Source organism: Mus musculus, chromosome X, assembly GCF_000001635.26.
Source record: "Mus musculus strain C57BL/6J chromosome X, GRCm38.p6 C57BL/6J".
Taxonomy (NCBI): domain Eukaryota; kingdom Metazoa; phylum Chordata; class Mammalia; order Rodentia; family Muridae; genus Mus; species Mus musculus.
Genome location: NC_000086.7, coordinates 97,433,126 through 97,450,051, shown reverse-complemented (window position 1 = coordinate 97,450,051; position 16,926 = coordinate 97,433,126).

Sequence of the window (16,926 nt, the reverse complement as noted above, 5' to 3'; positions counted from 1 at the left end):
ACCACACCCAGCCTTTTCTGACTTTCTTTAAGATGCTGTTTGAAGCACCCCCCCCCCGTGTGTGTGTGTGTGTGTGTGTGTGTGTGTGTGTGTGTGTGCGTGTGTGTGTGTTTGTGTGTGTCTCTCTGTGTATGTGTGTATTGGTACTTCACTTCAGGCTTCCTTATTATTTCTCTAATTGTGCCCATCTAGCATGTGGTTGTTTGTCTTCCATGTGGCTAACATCCAAGTCAGCACAACACAAATGGCATGGAAATTTTATCATTCTCTTCCTTCAGGCAACTGCAAAGATTTATTGCTTGCCTTCCCTGGAATTGGGCTTCTATCTAAATCTATTCTTCTTATATTATTTTATTAAAGAGACTAAAATTCGAAGAAGAGACTATGTTTTCCTCAGCAGCATGTGGTTACTTCTTCAAATTTCTAGTTGATGTACATACAGAAAAATTACAGAAACTGGTCTAAGGACAGAAATTAACATTGTGGTTTTATAAGCATCTTGACTTGTAACGTCATAAAGATGGCCACAAGTATATGACTTGGTTATCATCTCATACAGTGACATAATTAATAAGGTGGCAAGCACAGGCAAAAGTGAAAATCTCATAAAACTTCCTTCCCAGTAGCTATGAGACTTCAGATAATAACCAAACTCTAGAATTTTCTATGCTAAAGGTATCTAGATACATGACTTTATCATTCATTTACAGTAGAACCATTTACTGTACTCCAGGGCATCAGGTCAGTCTCTTATCTTTTATTGTGTCTTAAGGCTATAGACTGTTTAACTGGAACTTTGGCTCTCTGCAAGAATGAAGAAAATTTCTCTCCCTTTTCCTCGACCCCAAGTTATTTTCTTCTGGAGAATAATAGAAAGATATGAAGTAAACATGAAATTCACGTTCTTTGGTTTATTTTCCATCTGTCTTTGTCCAATTACCACATGGAGGACAATAAAGAGTCCTGAGTTTAGCTCTCTCTCTTCTTGGGCACAGAGATTCCCTCTTTGTATCACTATCAAGGTTTCTTCAGAGATCTGATGGGACTTTATGTCATGTTTAAGGGAAGAAAATGATTAGAGGGCCTTAGCACAGTTAGGGCCATAGACCCACCACCATAACACCAGAAGTACCTTAGACCATGTGGTTTCTAGCCAGTTGCTTTTATAGCTAGATCAAATTGACACACAAGTATTATAAGGATTTAAATGAAAGAAATTCAACAAATTGAGTTTTATGGGACTTGAGTTGCTGACAACACAGAGGGTCACAGGTGTATCCAGTCTTGGCATACACCATGCTTGGTTGGATCAGACAAAATGGCTTCAGTGTTACTTTCTTCATCCTGATTTCACTATATCCTTTCTGAGATACAGTATCAATCTCTAAGTAAAGATGGTCCTGCTTTATCATTCTCCCCACTGCTTTCATAGGTTCCTTTTCTACTCCAGTCCAATGACAGTAGATAGGAGCTGAGGGACAATCAAAATGTGATCTAGGTGAGAATGTTTCCATGAACCCTGCTACAACTGATGGTAAGGTGTACAGACTCCCCTGTCTTGGGTTGAACCCACAGAGTCCCTTCTATCTTGTTTCTTTGTCTGGGATCTTTAGGGCCTATGTCCTGTATGACAATTTCTCCTACCACGTTTATACTGTCTCTTGTGATTACAATGCTAAGCTAACTAGGGTGCTTTTCTAAAAGAAAAATGATGAGTGTGAACATTTAATCTTTGTGGTACACCAACACCAAAAGTACTCATACTCAGTTTGGGAACAGACTCATTGTATTATGGAACTTAGCTCACTGCACACAGAAATTAACATTGTGGTTTTATAAGCATCTTGACTTGTAATGTCATAAAGATGGCCACAAGTATATGATTTGGTTATCATCTCATACAGTGACATAATTAATAAGGTGGCAAGCACAGGCAAAAGTGAAAATTTCATAAAACTTCCTTCCCAGTAGCCATGAGACTTCAGGTAATCGCCAAACCCTAGAATTTTCTATGCCAAAGGTCTAGATACATGACTTGATCATTTATTTGCTCCAAATTATTTTTTCCTTTTGGCTTTTTACCTTCCTAGATACTTAATGGAATCATGGAAATAGTAGAACCAGTCAAGACACCAACATGAGTTCTATTCCAATATGATGAGGTCAATGTCTTCCCTATATGAGTCTAAAGATGAGTTAATATCAGAATGCCATGGTAGGTTCATTTTCTTTGAAATATTGCTTTCCATGATTCATGTCCTGGGTTCTAAAAGGAGACTTAAATTTTTCCAAGGCATGTACCTCAAATATTAGCCAGCTAATAAACAAAGCTGACACTTTGAGATAACTAGCCCTGGGAAGTCCCCATGAAATTACATCAACACAGGGAAGACTATTGATACAGTTCCTAAGCAATGCCTGGTGATAGACTGTTTGGTGCTAGACAATATGTTCCCAGCTGGCAGATCCAACAGCCAAGGCAGGAAGATAGGGACAGAATCCACCTACTCAGGCAGGAAACTGAAGATGTAAACTCTGCAGGCTCTTAATGCTTATTGTTTCTGCCTGGTTTCTACAGGCTTGTTTTTCTCTAGGTGAGATAAAAAATTCCCTTCCTAGAATCCTTTGTTTCATATTTGTTGTCTACTTTTGTTTATTCCCCCATCACACACTGGATACTGTTGGCTTTGTTTTTACTTTCCAGTAAATGTGACATAGACTGGCTAAGGAAAAAAGAACATTCTGATATGTTCTCTTTCAAAATTCTTTTAGATATTATTCTTTTCTCTTTTCTATGTTCTCTAGGTTATGGAAATTTAAATCTAAGTTACATATTGAAAATTACGAACAGGCTTTCTTAAGCCACATAACCCTCTTTAGATGGAAGCTTTGCCCTAAGTGCTTATCGAGCTTGTATAATATCTAAATTGAGAAATGTAATATATACTGAGAGATTGTAAATTTTAGAGAAAATGTCAAATCCAACATTTAAGGAAACCATTTGAAGTTCAACCCACAAGGTATGTGATCCCCTCCTTCGATCATATAATATAAGAAATTAGTGACTTCAATAATACATGATGACCAGTATTTATTTTGCAGGGTTTTTGGATGATGGATACTGTACAGGAAGGCTAAGATTAACCAAGCAAACTGCAGAAAGAAATTACCAAAGTCTTGGGTGTTAGTCAAGTCACTGTTTACACTGGTAATTTTGCATAGTGTGGTAGGCACCATTTCTTTATAGTCTCTAAAGAAGGAGTTCAAGATAGAGAATACCTTTTTTGTTGTTATAAAGATGAACACAGAAGCAGATAAAGAAGATATAAAGGAAAATCTCCAAAGGATGCTCTAGTGGGGAAGACAAAGAAATTTGGAAGACATCCCAATCTGTGTTCCTCTGTCTTGCAAAGGTTTAACAATGCATCCCAAGCCTTTTAGTTTGACCCGAAATTTAATAAGAAAAAGAAAAGTTCTCTCTATATTATTGAGACTAGACTCCAAATGGCAAACAAACTCCACAGACCTTGTGGAAGCTGGGGATGGGGTAGGGTGGGAATTTTTAAAAGCAAAACGACATTGGCTCATCACAGGACTAATTGTTTTTCTCTTTTTAGCATAGCTCAAAATGAGCCTGCTTACACTTAGGGTCATTCTCACATTGCTAAGGATTAGTCCTTCAGCCAGGTCATTTACTTGCTCAACTCAAAAGCTACATCTCTATTTAGTCCAGAAATTTCATTCCTTTGACAAAGAGGAATCAACATTCCCCTAATAGGCCTTCAATACTGATATAACATGTCCTCTTCTGAATAGGTAATTGTAAAATTATTTGGGAAACAGATCAGGAATCAGAAGCCCCAAATTCTTCTATCATTACTGGCCTCTAGCCAAGACAAGAGCGAGGACATTTTCCACTTGTGGTCAAAGATACTGCCCATTAGGTTTAAGTCATTTAGGGAAGAATTTGGAAAAATATGCTCTTAGGATTAATGGTGTAGGTTTTAGGCATAGTAGTTGGAATGTGGAAAACTTTAGAAAGCTTTAGGATAAATTTTAAGTATCTGATGAATTATGCAATATACACACAGGGTCTTTACCTCAGTCTGATTATTCAAGAGTCTTTTGAAATATATTTCTATTCATCATAGACTTAAATTCAACAAACTGCTTAAAAACAGCCTTATCTCAACTTTGACTTCCATTAGCACAGTATGAAGCAGGATTCAAGAGAATTTGATACCTTCTTCTAACTTTGGTAGACAATGCATGCAGTGGTGTATATACACACATGCTGGCAAAACATTCATATACATAACATAAAATAGATCTAAGAATTTTTAAGAATATGAATCAATGGATTTTATCTTATATCCGAGTTCAAGCTCTACTGCCACATCTCTATTCCCACTGTCTAAATCAAACCCTTGGCCTTACTTATGTTTCCAGGACATCTTTTTGAATATCTATATCTCCATTTTATATTAGTTCATGACTTCCCCATCCAATATTAACAGTCTCCGTTTACCAATAAAGAGACACAGAATACTATATTAGACTGTAAGATCCATCTTTCACTGCCTCAAGAAAACCCCAACTCACCACCAAATATATACACTATCTTAAGATGAAATTAGTTACATTTTCTTAGAATACCTTTATTCATCCTTTCACCCTAGGAACAAGTGATCACAGCTATTATATCTGTCAGAAAAGACTTCACACAAAAACTAATCTGAAGATAAGGTGGGTCATTTCATACTTCTTGTGCTTTTTAGTTTGGGGGCAACTTGACACATGCTAAAGTCATTTTGAAAGAGATAAACTCAATTGAACAAATTCCCTTACCAAATTGGTGTGTTTGCATACCTGAGATACTTTTTTTTCTTAATTGGTGACTGATAAAAGGCCTAGCTCACTGTGGACAGTATCCCCTTGGGAGTGATAGCCTTGAATACTATAAGAAAGTAAGCTAATCAAGCCATGAGGAGAAAACAAGTAAGGAAAAGTTCTCTATGGCCTCTACATCAGTTGCTGTTCAGGTTCCTGCCCTGAGTTTCTGCTCCAACTTTCCTTAGTGATAAACTGCTGCCTAAAAATGTAAAGTTGAAATAAACCCTTTCCTCACATAATTGTCCATGGTGTTTTATTGTAACAATAGAAAGCTAACAAAGATACCCATTAAAGGAATAACACTTAAATAGGATATTGCAACTCTAAAGTCATATATATCCCCCAAAATGTCCACAGAGTTTCATAAGACAAATACAACTACATGTAAGCTTCTACTTAACCTCAAAAAGGAGACACTGAGTGACTTCGATACCCGACTTTCCAAAGCAGGCAGGTAGCCAAGATGAAAATAAAACAAAAATATTGGAGTCAAATGACATTGTAAATCAAATGGACATAGCACATTTATAGAACATTCTACCCATACACTAAATAATACAGACTTCTCAGCATAAATTTTCCCAACACAGACTACATGTTAAGACACAAAGCAAGTCTCAACAAATATAGGAAAATATAAATAATATACTGCATGCTATCTAAACATAATGAAATAAACCCAATAACAGTGTCAACTGAAACTGAAAATGTACATAACATCATGGAGACTAAACAACACATTACAAAATGATAATTGTGTCAAGCAAGAAATCAAGAATGAAATTAAAAGTTCATAGATTTTTTTACTGAAAATAAAACACAATATAAGAATACTTGTATGACACAAGCTGACTATGTATTTTTTTAATTGAGAGATCTAAATACTTAAAGGCCTTGAAAAACAAAGAAGAAACAACATTTCCAAACAGTAAATGAGAAGATATGATCAAAATCAAGGCCAAAATTTATGCAATAGAAATGGAAAAAGAAGAAAGAGGAGAAGGAAGAGAAGAATCATCTATGAATTAAAGTGCTGTGTTTTTATAAAGATTACTAAGAATATTGGCAATCTTTTAAGCAAAATTACCTAAAAGAAAGGGAGAAATTATCTAAATTAATAAAATTAGAAATGAAAAGAGAGACATTACAACAGACAATGGGAAAAGATCAGAGACATATAAGGATATAATTTAATAATTTGTATTCTATTAACCTGGATTTCTAAGAGAAATTACTGCATTTCTTGATGAATATAAACTACCAAAGTTAAATCAAGGTGAAATAAGCAATGTAAAAAGATCCATAACAGCCAATGAGATAGAAATAGTTATTTCAAATCTTCCAAATGAAATAAGCTCAGAGCAAGATGTATTCAGCTTAGAATTCAACCACACCCTCAGAGGAAAGAAAAACTTCAATACTCCTAGAAACTTTCCATAGGATAAACAAGAATCCAGACACAAAACTTTGGAAGTATAATCTATCCTGCCCACAAAATGTTTTGGGGCTTTGGAGGCACAGAACTTGTGGGATTGGCCAACCAATGACTGCTCCAATTTGTGGGCCACACAAAAGGGATCTCACAACTGGAACTGCCTAGATGACCAGGAACTGAAGGTTTGATAGCCCAGAGACCTAGGATAGAAAAAAAATCAATAAAATGGTTCCTAATAATATTCTACTATACTCATAGATTGGTACCTAGCCCAATCATCATTACAGATGCAGAGACCCACAGTCTGACATTAGGCAGAGTGAGACCAAATTGGAAATCTGTGTTGAGTCCCTCCCTTTAGAGCTGGGAAACCTGTGGAAGAGCAGAAGGAGTAATTTTAGTAGCCAGAGGGGTCAAAGACACAAGGAGAGCAAGGCCCACAGAATCAATTAAGCAAGGCTCATAGGGGCTCACAGAGATCAGATATGAGGAGAGACATGAGAGATGGTGAGATGACCATGAGAATGAATGGAAATCTGCAAATGGAAGGGGTTTGGGGTTAGGGGGTACCTCCAGGAAGTGCCAGAGACCTGAGATAGGGATATCTTCCAAGAATCAATGGGAATGGCCTTAGCTGTGCAAATCACAGCATTGGAGGTATAGAACCAGAAAAGGGCATCTCCTGTAGTCAGGTGGGAACCCCAGTGGAGCACCCATAAAACTTTCTACAAAAATTTTATCCTGCCTTCTGAGAGGCTCCACCCAACAGCTAATTAATACAGATGCAGACACTCATAGCCAAAACATGGATGGAGCTTGGAGACTCGTATGAAAGTTTTAGGGGAAGGATTGAGGGCCCCAAAGGGTTGGGAACTCCATGGGAAGACAAACAAAGCCAACTAACCTGGACCCTTGGGGGATCTCAGACACTGAACCACCAAGCAAAGAGCATATATGGGCTGGACCTAGGCCCCCTGCACATATGTAGCAAATGTGCAGCTTGATCTTCATGTGGGTCCTGAACAATTGGAATAGGAGCTGTCCCAAAAGCTGTTGCCTTTCTGTGGAATTTGTTCCCCTAATTCAGCTAACTTTTTCTGGCCTCAGGGTGAGCAGAAGAACCTAGCCCTGCAGAGACAGCATGTGCCAGGGTGAAGGGATACCCAGGGGAGCGTCCACTCTTTCAGAGGAGAAGGGTAGGGAGATGGAGGGATGGACTGTAGGAGGGATGACCAGGATTAGGATGTAAAGAAAAGAGAGAGAGACAGAGAGGGGGGGAGGGAGAGAGAGAATGCAAGTTGATATGCCATGGCAGGTTGGTACAGGGGGGAGGGCAATGGGATAGGCAGGTAGGACTGAGGAAAGAGAAGGGAGAGGGCTGTAATCAGAGTGTAAAGTGAATTAATTAATTAATTAATTAATTAATTTAAAAGGTCAATGGAATTTTGAAAATTCAGAAATTTTTGAAAAAATGAATATAAAATTCATATGGAAACACAAAATATCCAGGATTGCCAAAAAGCAATCCTGGATATAAAAATACAGGTGGAGTTATCACTTTCCACTATTTCAAGCTATACTTTGGAGCTATACCAGTAAAATCAGCATGATCCTGGCACCAAAATAGGCACATTAATGAATGGAATATAAGTTATATCTCACATATAAGCTCTAACTCTTGCAGCTACTTACAAAGTCTTTCAAAGGTACAAAAATGTAGATTTGAGACATAAAAGCTTATTCAACAAACAGTGATGATCAAACTGGATAATGACATATGGAAAAGTCAAACTAGACAAAACTCAACTCTGAATGTTATCAAGGACTTCAACACATAATATAACCTTGAACTGTTAGAAGAGAAACAGAGACTACATCTTTATATTATAGTCACAGGAAAGTACTTTCTGAAAAGAACCCCAGTGGCATAGCCTTTAATACCAATGAATGGGAGTTTTTGACAATAAAAACTTCTGTGCAACAAATTACATCATCACTTGAGTGAAGAGGCAGCCTACAGAACTGCTAAAAAGTATATTTACCAGCTATACATCTGACAGAGGGCTAATGTCCAGATTATACAAAGAATGTAAAGACTAAACACTAAGAAAGCAATTATTCATTTAAAAACTGCAGTTTGTGAAGTAGAAATTCAGCTTCATAAGTCTGCCCACGTTTCTGAATAAATCAGAAAAGCATATTTCCTCGGTTTGCGTTTGATCTCTGTTCTAAGCATGCTTTGTCTGGTACTTTGGGCTTCCCTAATCTTTTTCTAAATCTCCCTTGCCTGCCATGTGGCTGTCTGCCACCATGTGGCTGACCTCTGTTTGGGATTGACTCAAACAGCATGAGTCTCTTCTCCATTATTTTCCTCTGGCCAGCTGCTGAGATTTACAGCTTGTCTGCCCTGGGGTGTTTCTCTCTTAAACTCTAGTAAAATTGTCCTCAATATTAAAAAAAAAAAAAAAAAACTGGAGGAGGAGCATGCAACTAATCAGCAAGTTCTCAAAAGAAGAAATACAGAGAACTGAGAAATTATTTAGCCATCAAAGAAACACAAATTAAAACTACTTTGAGATTTGATTTTCCCCAAGCTAAAATGTCTAAGTTAAAGAAAAATAACAGCAAATGCTAACATGGATAGTGAGAAAAGGTAATGTCTGCCCAATGCTGATGAGAGTAAAAGTGCTGATGCCAACAAGAAGGTTCTCAAAAAGCTAGAAAATGATACTCTGTATGATTCTCTGTATGATGTAGCTATGCTACACCAGGGGATATGCTCAAATGACCCTATGTGTTATTAAAGAGATACTTTCTCAACAATGTTTATGTGTTTTATTCAGAGTAGCCAGGAATTAGGAAACACCGTAGATGTCTATCAACTGATAAATAAATAATAGAAATATGGTACAAATACACATTCAGCTGTAAAGAAAAATGAATTAGGGAAAATTGTAGATAAACTGATAGAATGAAAACTGATCATTCCGAGTGAAGAATCCCAGACCCAGAAAGACAAATGCCACAGCTTTTCCCTCATGTGTACATGCTAGGTAGTTCTTGTTGTTGTTGTTGTTGTTTTGGTTTTTTGTTTGTTTTACAAGACAGGGTTTCTCTGTGTAGCCCTGGTTGTCCTGGAACTCACTCTGTAGACCAGGCTGGCCTCGAACTTAGAAATCTGCCTCCCTCTGCCTCCTGAGTGCTGCATTAAAGGCGTGTGCCACCACACCCTGCTGCTAGGTAGTTCTTAATATTCAGATATGTGTGTTTAAATGGAAGTACCTATAAAATACAGTAAACTAATAAGGAGTCATTGGAGAAATTTTAAGAGAATACAATGGAATACAGGAGCTATGATGAGGGAAAAGAAAATAATAAAGCTGAAGGGTTTAGTGGGATGGGAAATGGGAGGACAGAGTGAAAAGGGAATATACAGGATAGCTAACAGTAAGAATCTTTGAAGATGCCATAAAAAATCTACTACTGAAAATGTTTTCTAAACATATACATATACACAAATAAACGGCTCTTAAATGGCATTACAACAAAATGCAAGACAAAGACTCTTCCATCTACCATAAGATATAAAATAAAAAGCCCAGTGTCAAATATGGATTACTTAAATTTGAGTTCTTTATCAGTGGTATTGCATTGATGCCTGCAAACATTACAGGCTTTTTCCATTGATCTTGGCTACTCTCAAAAAGTTGATATCAAGACCCTATTTCTGAAAACACTACATAGTTTAGTCATAGACATAGAGAAGTCACATTGGTATTGGCCTTGAAAGGAACTGAAAATTACTGGTTTCTTTGGAAATTCAGTTGTGTTGTGCGATGTTTTCCTGGAAGCTGTCTTGTGAGAGGATTCTTTTTTCTGAAGCAGACACTTGAGAGAGCAAGTTATGTTTAAATAGCAAATAAATAGCACCTCACAAACAGTAAGAGTGCTCTTGCAATGTGAAGCTGTGCAGTGTTTCCCTGGCCTTCTCTGGACTTCACTTCGTAGGGAGAAGCATACCAAAGTACTTCTCTTGGTATTCTGACTAATTCTGGCTGCTTCTGCTGACTTGTGCAGATGTGGCAGAGCCTTGAGCTTTCTGCTAGATCGAGCCACTGCTACTGATGTGTATTTGGTGAGTACTGCTGGGCTGGACTGCTGGTATCCTGACGACAAAGAGTGAAATCACCTCAAATAACTAATTCTAATCAGGTCCACAAAACCATTTTTCAGTTAACCTTCCTTTTCTCTAACCTCTAGTCTGTGAGTTAGAAGGGAGGTTGAAGCATTCAAGAATGCTAAATAAAGTTGGTTTAGAAAATGTAAGTCTATATTAAAAGTTACTTCTGGCTAGGTAGCATTCATAGTGTGGGAAGCTTTAATGCATTTTACCAGGGAACAAATAAATAATGACTCTTACCTACCTGTGAATCCTGACTCACAAGATATTTTCACTGTAGCAAATTATACCTTAGATGCTCTGAAAGTAAACAACAACTTTCTGTTTGGAAATAAAGCCCACTCCACAACGAGAACTCATGCCTGATACTGTGCCAAGAACCTGTGGTGGCCATGCCATAGGCTTTAGGGGAAAATGTATCAATCTCCTAGATGTACATCGTAATCAACTGCCTTCTAGGTTCTTATCTTTATATAGGTTAATGTGTCTTTTAACCTCATCAGGAAAAAACACACAATTTCCTTGCTACAAGGCTCGGGGATCATCACAGAAGGATTCTAAGAGCCAGAACCATTGTATGTCTGCATTGAAATAATATTTGTTGGATGTAAGTGTCATTGCCTGTATAGACTGAGCAGCTGTGACTGCATATACAAGGACTGAGTGAAATAGAGCAAGCTAAAAATCTCAGTATGGTTGGAAGAAAGGTTCAGTAAATTTCCTTTCCTCAGATGAAGAGTTATTGGCAATTTATGGCTGCTGGAGGAAGGAAAGTCACTTTTCTTTGGGGACATAGATGCTACACATGTTCTACTAGATGGTCCTACACCCATGCACATATAAAAATAAGCCCTGTGGAGGCCCAGATCAAGATGTTTCTGAGAGAACTATGAACATCTGGGCTAGAAACTGTCCCTGTGATGTTTTGGCAAATAAAATGTGGCTGCCTTCTGCCCACGTATGAAGAACGTGCCTGGAGCTAAATTTTAATGCAATGGACTAATTTCTTTGGTTGAGTTTTCAAACCAGCTTAATATTGACTCTGCTGTGTGGCTATTAGTAGCCATGCTATACTAGTCTACACTGAAGCATAGTAAATGTGGCAGAAAAACATTTAAATGTACAGTTTGAAGAGAAAAATGACACAAAAAAAGCTTATTGTTACAGCCAAGGTTTGTCCTGAAAGAGAGGCTGCAGCTGTTATGGAGAATTAACACCCATCAGGAGAGGCCAGATCTGTATTGGAATAAAGGGAAGCATGCCTTCAAGGCCAGACCCCATCCAGCTAAACTTTCAATTTATGAAAGGAAAAGGCCTAAGGACTTTTCTGCTCCAAAAACAAAACAACAAACAAAAGTTGATTCAGATGTGGTTCCAATGGTACGAAATCTATCCAAAGCTGCCATCCAAACTTGACAGTGTCCTCCTTTGGTGCTAACCTTAGAGTCATGAAATATGTGAGAGTAAAGGTGTCATGGAGTCATCTTACATGTTTTTAGAGAGTTGTTGTAACAGTGGGTGGCAGGGGAGTTCCTGCATGAAGATCCTGAGAAAGCAAGACACTCTAAACAGAAGCTTTGTAAAGCTATGAAAGTGATAGCTATGAGAGTGATAGAAAAGTAACTAATTAATATATTTCTTAGCTTTTCAATGTCAACACTTATAACTATAAAAGTTCCTGTTGGAATGTACAGGAATTCCCTTACTGATATGCCAAGGTTCAAGGGTTCTGAAAGTCCTTATAAGTAGTATTTATATTTTCATTTAACTATACTAATACTAATAAACTAATGGTTATCATATATACCTGGGTTATATTCAATACCTCAGAATGTTGAAGATGCCAGAGATGTGAGAGATCTATCATATTGTCATGGTTTAAATATGCTTGGCCTAGAAAGTAGCACTATTAGGAGGTGTGGCCTTGCTGGAGTAGGTGTGTCACAGTTGGCATAGGTTTTTACTCCCTAGTTCTAGCTACCTGGAAGTCTGTATTCTGCTAGCAGCCTTCACATGAAGATGTAGAACTCTCAGCTCCTCCTGCACCATGCCTGCCTGGATGCTGCTATGTTCCTGCCTTAATGAAAATGAACTGATACTCTGAACCTATAAGCCATCCTCAATTAAATGCTGTCCTTTTGTCTTGGTTATGGTTTCTGTACTCAGCAGCAAAACCCTAACTAAGACACATTGTGAGCTGAATACAGAGAGTAGAGAAAGCATAAGAATACATAAATATTTTAGGCAGCAAAGATGTAAAGATACAGCCATGAAAGCTCTTTGACAGAGCTAGAGAATTTGGTGTTTTCCCTTTTGTGTTTTAGTCTTGTTTTGACTCAGTATTTACTCACTATGCCCCAATTCTATTTTGGAATGGTAATGTATATTGTGTGCCATTATATGTTGGAAATGTGCAGTTTTCTTGTTGTGTTTTACTGGAAAATTACAGTTAGGAGATTGACTTGAATCTCAGAAGAGACGTTGGACTTTCAGAAAAAGTTGAGATGATAAAATACTATGAAAACTTTGTTTTATGATAACTCCACCCATGAGACCTTGGGGGCCATGAAGCACAATGTGGTGATTTGAATGAAAATGTCATTGATAATCTCAATCATTTAAATATTTGGTCCTCAGTTGAACACACTGTGTGGGAGTATTGAAACCATGGCTTTATTAGACGAACTATGTAAGAGAAAAGTGAATTTGAGAGTTATCATTTTGAGTTTTCTCTGCTTCCTCTTGACAGTTAAAGATGTGAGCTCTCAATTTGCTTCTCTACTACTATTTCTGCCTCTTTTTCACCATAAAGAAATCTTATTCCTCTGTTCCATAAGCCTAAATAAACCTTTCCACTCATAAATTGCCTTAGTCTTAGTGTTTTATCAGAGTGATAGAAAAGTAACTAATTAATATATTTATGAGCTTTTTAATGTCAACATTTATAGCTATAAAAGTTCCTGTTGGAATTCCCTTACTGATATGCCAAGGTTCAAGTGTTCTGAAAGTCCTCATAAGTTGTATTTATATTTTCATTTAACTATACTAATACTAATAAACTAATGGTTATCATGTATACCCTATTTAGTCTCAGTGTATTTTGCAGTTCTTATAACCCAATATGTTATTCCTGTTTATTTTTAGTATATAATGATCTGACAAGACACAATAAATTATTCATTTCTTTTATATTTGTTAAAACTTGCTTAGTGGCAGAGAATTTTTCTATTTTAGAAAAGGTGCTATAAGCTTTTGTGAAGAATGTGTGCTTTACATCTGCTAGGAAATATTTTGCTACATACTTTTACCTATAGGCTAGGATAATTCTATAGTTTATTTTTAGGTAGGATAATATATATATATATATATATATATATATATATATATATATTATATATAAGTATATTGAAGTCACACATTTTTGTATCAAGATCTCTCTGATCTACTACTATGTACAATAGTGTTTATTTTATAAACGACAATATTTTATACAATGTGTTTGGTTGCTCTCTATATATATATCTATTAATTATCACCTTTATGAATATGCAGTTATTTTTTATCCTCTCTGACTTTTTCATCCTTACTTCAGTCCCATTTTTATCCTTCCTGGCAGAGCTGTACATTCATCACCAAGAATACCAGATCCCGTAAAATCCCTGGATCATACTTGCATCCTGAATCTCTTGGGAAATGAAATCTAGGTACTACTGGTATTTCTAATGTCTGAGCTTGCTGGTGGCTGTAGTCAGGTCATCAGTAATGCTGTGACCTCTGGAAGTCTCAGTGATTTTGTGGGTCAGTAGAGTTAAAGTCTCAGGCCCTCAGTGAACAATGGGACTACTGGAATATGATTCTTCAGGGACCACTGGGAATTCGGTTCCCAAACCCTCAGACCCACATTCACTTTGGAGACTTCTGGAGCCTTGTCAGTTTATTCAGGGTCACTGACTATCTCTGATGAGTAACTCTGAGCTTTCTGGAGGTAAAACCCTGGTCTCTGTGAACTCTGGAACCACTGGGGCTGAAAGTATACTCATGTAGTGAAATTCTTAGATCTCTGAATCTGATCCCTCAATCTCAAACTGAAATCTGGGCCCATTAGAACCAAACCCCAGGTTCCATGGTGAATGCATGACATCTGGAGTTGGAGGTTTTATTGATGTCAATCTTGGCCATCATGTTGACTTTCCTAAGCATCAAGTGTTATGAGATGTTATTTAAAAAAAAAATAGGGCATGTTTGCTGTAGCTCACGGTATCTTCAAACTCACTGTGTCTCCAAATTCACTGTGTAGCCTCTTAAATTTTGGGTCATATTACCTCTGCCTCCCCAGTTCTGAGGTTAACTATATACACTAACATTCCATGTTTATGCAGTCCTGGGAATTGCATGTTGGGCTTGCTACATGTTAGGCATTCAACCAACTGAAAGTGAGATATGTTTTATCTGGGGTTGTACATTAGGTTCCATGATTTTTCTCCCCTGAACTTTTATTTTCATTAATTTTAGTATTTCTACCAAAGAATAACTTTTTTAGAAATCAATTCAACAAAGAATGAATAGCTGTCTTCCTTTTATTTAGAGCCTTCGAAAATCTAACAAGAAGTATAATACATTGTTCTTTAAAAAAAATGAAGTCAACATAAAATTAAGGAACCATATTCTAGCATAAAGGAAAGCAATATGAAAGACATATTAAAATAAGTGATAGTCATGATAAAGGGCCATACTCTGAACCACGAAAAGAAAAATGAAAAGAAAAAATACAAATTTAATTTAATTTTGAAAATTAAAAGTATAGGGGTGTGTTTTCAAATCCACAGTTCTGTCACCTAATGTCTGTGCATCCTTGAATACCACTCATTCCTTCTGTCTGAGTTCTTCATGACTGCAGTAATTATTGGAAGTCATTCCTATAGACATAAGAGTTGTACTTCATAACAAATAATAGCACTACCATTTATTAACCTTGTATGAAACAGGCAACTGATAGTAATTTTATGACTTATAGTCCACAGAAGGGGGCAGTATAACATCGTAAATAAATGTGAGCTCAAAGAATTGCATGATCTTGGTATAGGCAATTTGGAAAGATAATGGTGATCAAGAAGCGTCAGACAGCAGCCATAAGAAACAATTGATGGCTACAATGCTCCAGATTTTTTTTTAAAATAATGACTGCTTTTAAATATATTTGTTTTGTTTTGCTTTATTTCTTTATCTAAGAAAGCAGATGGATTTCCTACCAACTTTATCTAGGAAGAGAGCTGATATTATTTAAAAATAAGAGGGCAAGAGGGTTGATATTATTTAGAAAATAACAATAAATTACATTTGCATGCTGTTTGCCTGACATCAAAATTTAAGCTTTTGACTGAAATAATCTCATTTAGTCTTAGTATTGGCCTCAGTGTGACTGCCTATGTTTAAAAGTGAGAAAATTAAGGATCAGAAAGGTGAAATCGCTTGTCCAAAGTCGCACTGCTAGAAAGTATTACAATGGGAGAACTGAAGGCATTAATCTGAAAGTTAATAACAAAATTAAACGAAAATGAACTACAAGTGTATGGCTCCTGGATCAGACTTTTTATTGTTAATTCAACCTTTTCCTTTTGCCAGCTATAGGATGGAAGTGAAGTTACATGAATTCACTGTTTCTTGTTGTTGTTTTACTAAATTCAAATTGTTCTTGTAGTCCAGTAAAATAGATGTAATCATACATATATTGGCTGAATACTGGAAGGAGGCAATAAAGTAAATTTTGTAAATATGGAAATGACTGTCTCTAAAATACACTCTGCCCAATAAATGTTATCTAACTAAGCTGATTAAAAAGAGCAAAGTTACAAAAAAAACCCAAACTAACAAACAAAAACATTGTTCAAAGTGGGCATGATGGTATATCCTTATAATCCTAGTACTTAGGAGGTGCAGGCAGGAAGATCAGCAGATGAAGGTCAACTTTGGCTGCATATTGAGTCCAAGAGCCTAGACTACATAATAACTTGTCTCACAAAAGCTAAAACTGTAAAAGAAAAAAAACAGAAGTGTAAGATTTATGTATTTGAGACTGCCAGAGAACTAATTCAAAAAGGGAGACTATAACGTTGCAAAACAAAATAGAGAAATGAAATAGTATCATGATATTGACAAGAAAACCCAGAAATATATATTTTAAGGCACAGTTTATCCACATTTAGTTCTAAGTATGATATTTTAACTAGTTATGCTATTAACCAAGTTATTTAACCGTCGATTACTTCATTGTCTCTTAATGTAAATAGATGACTGACTCAAAGAGAACTGTGATAGTTAAATGCATTAGTACACAGAAAATACTTAGAACACAAAGTTTCTTTCGCCCAGGATGAACCCAACTGTTTCTGGTTAGTAGTATTACTGCAGAATCAGGAGG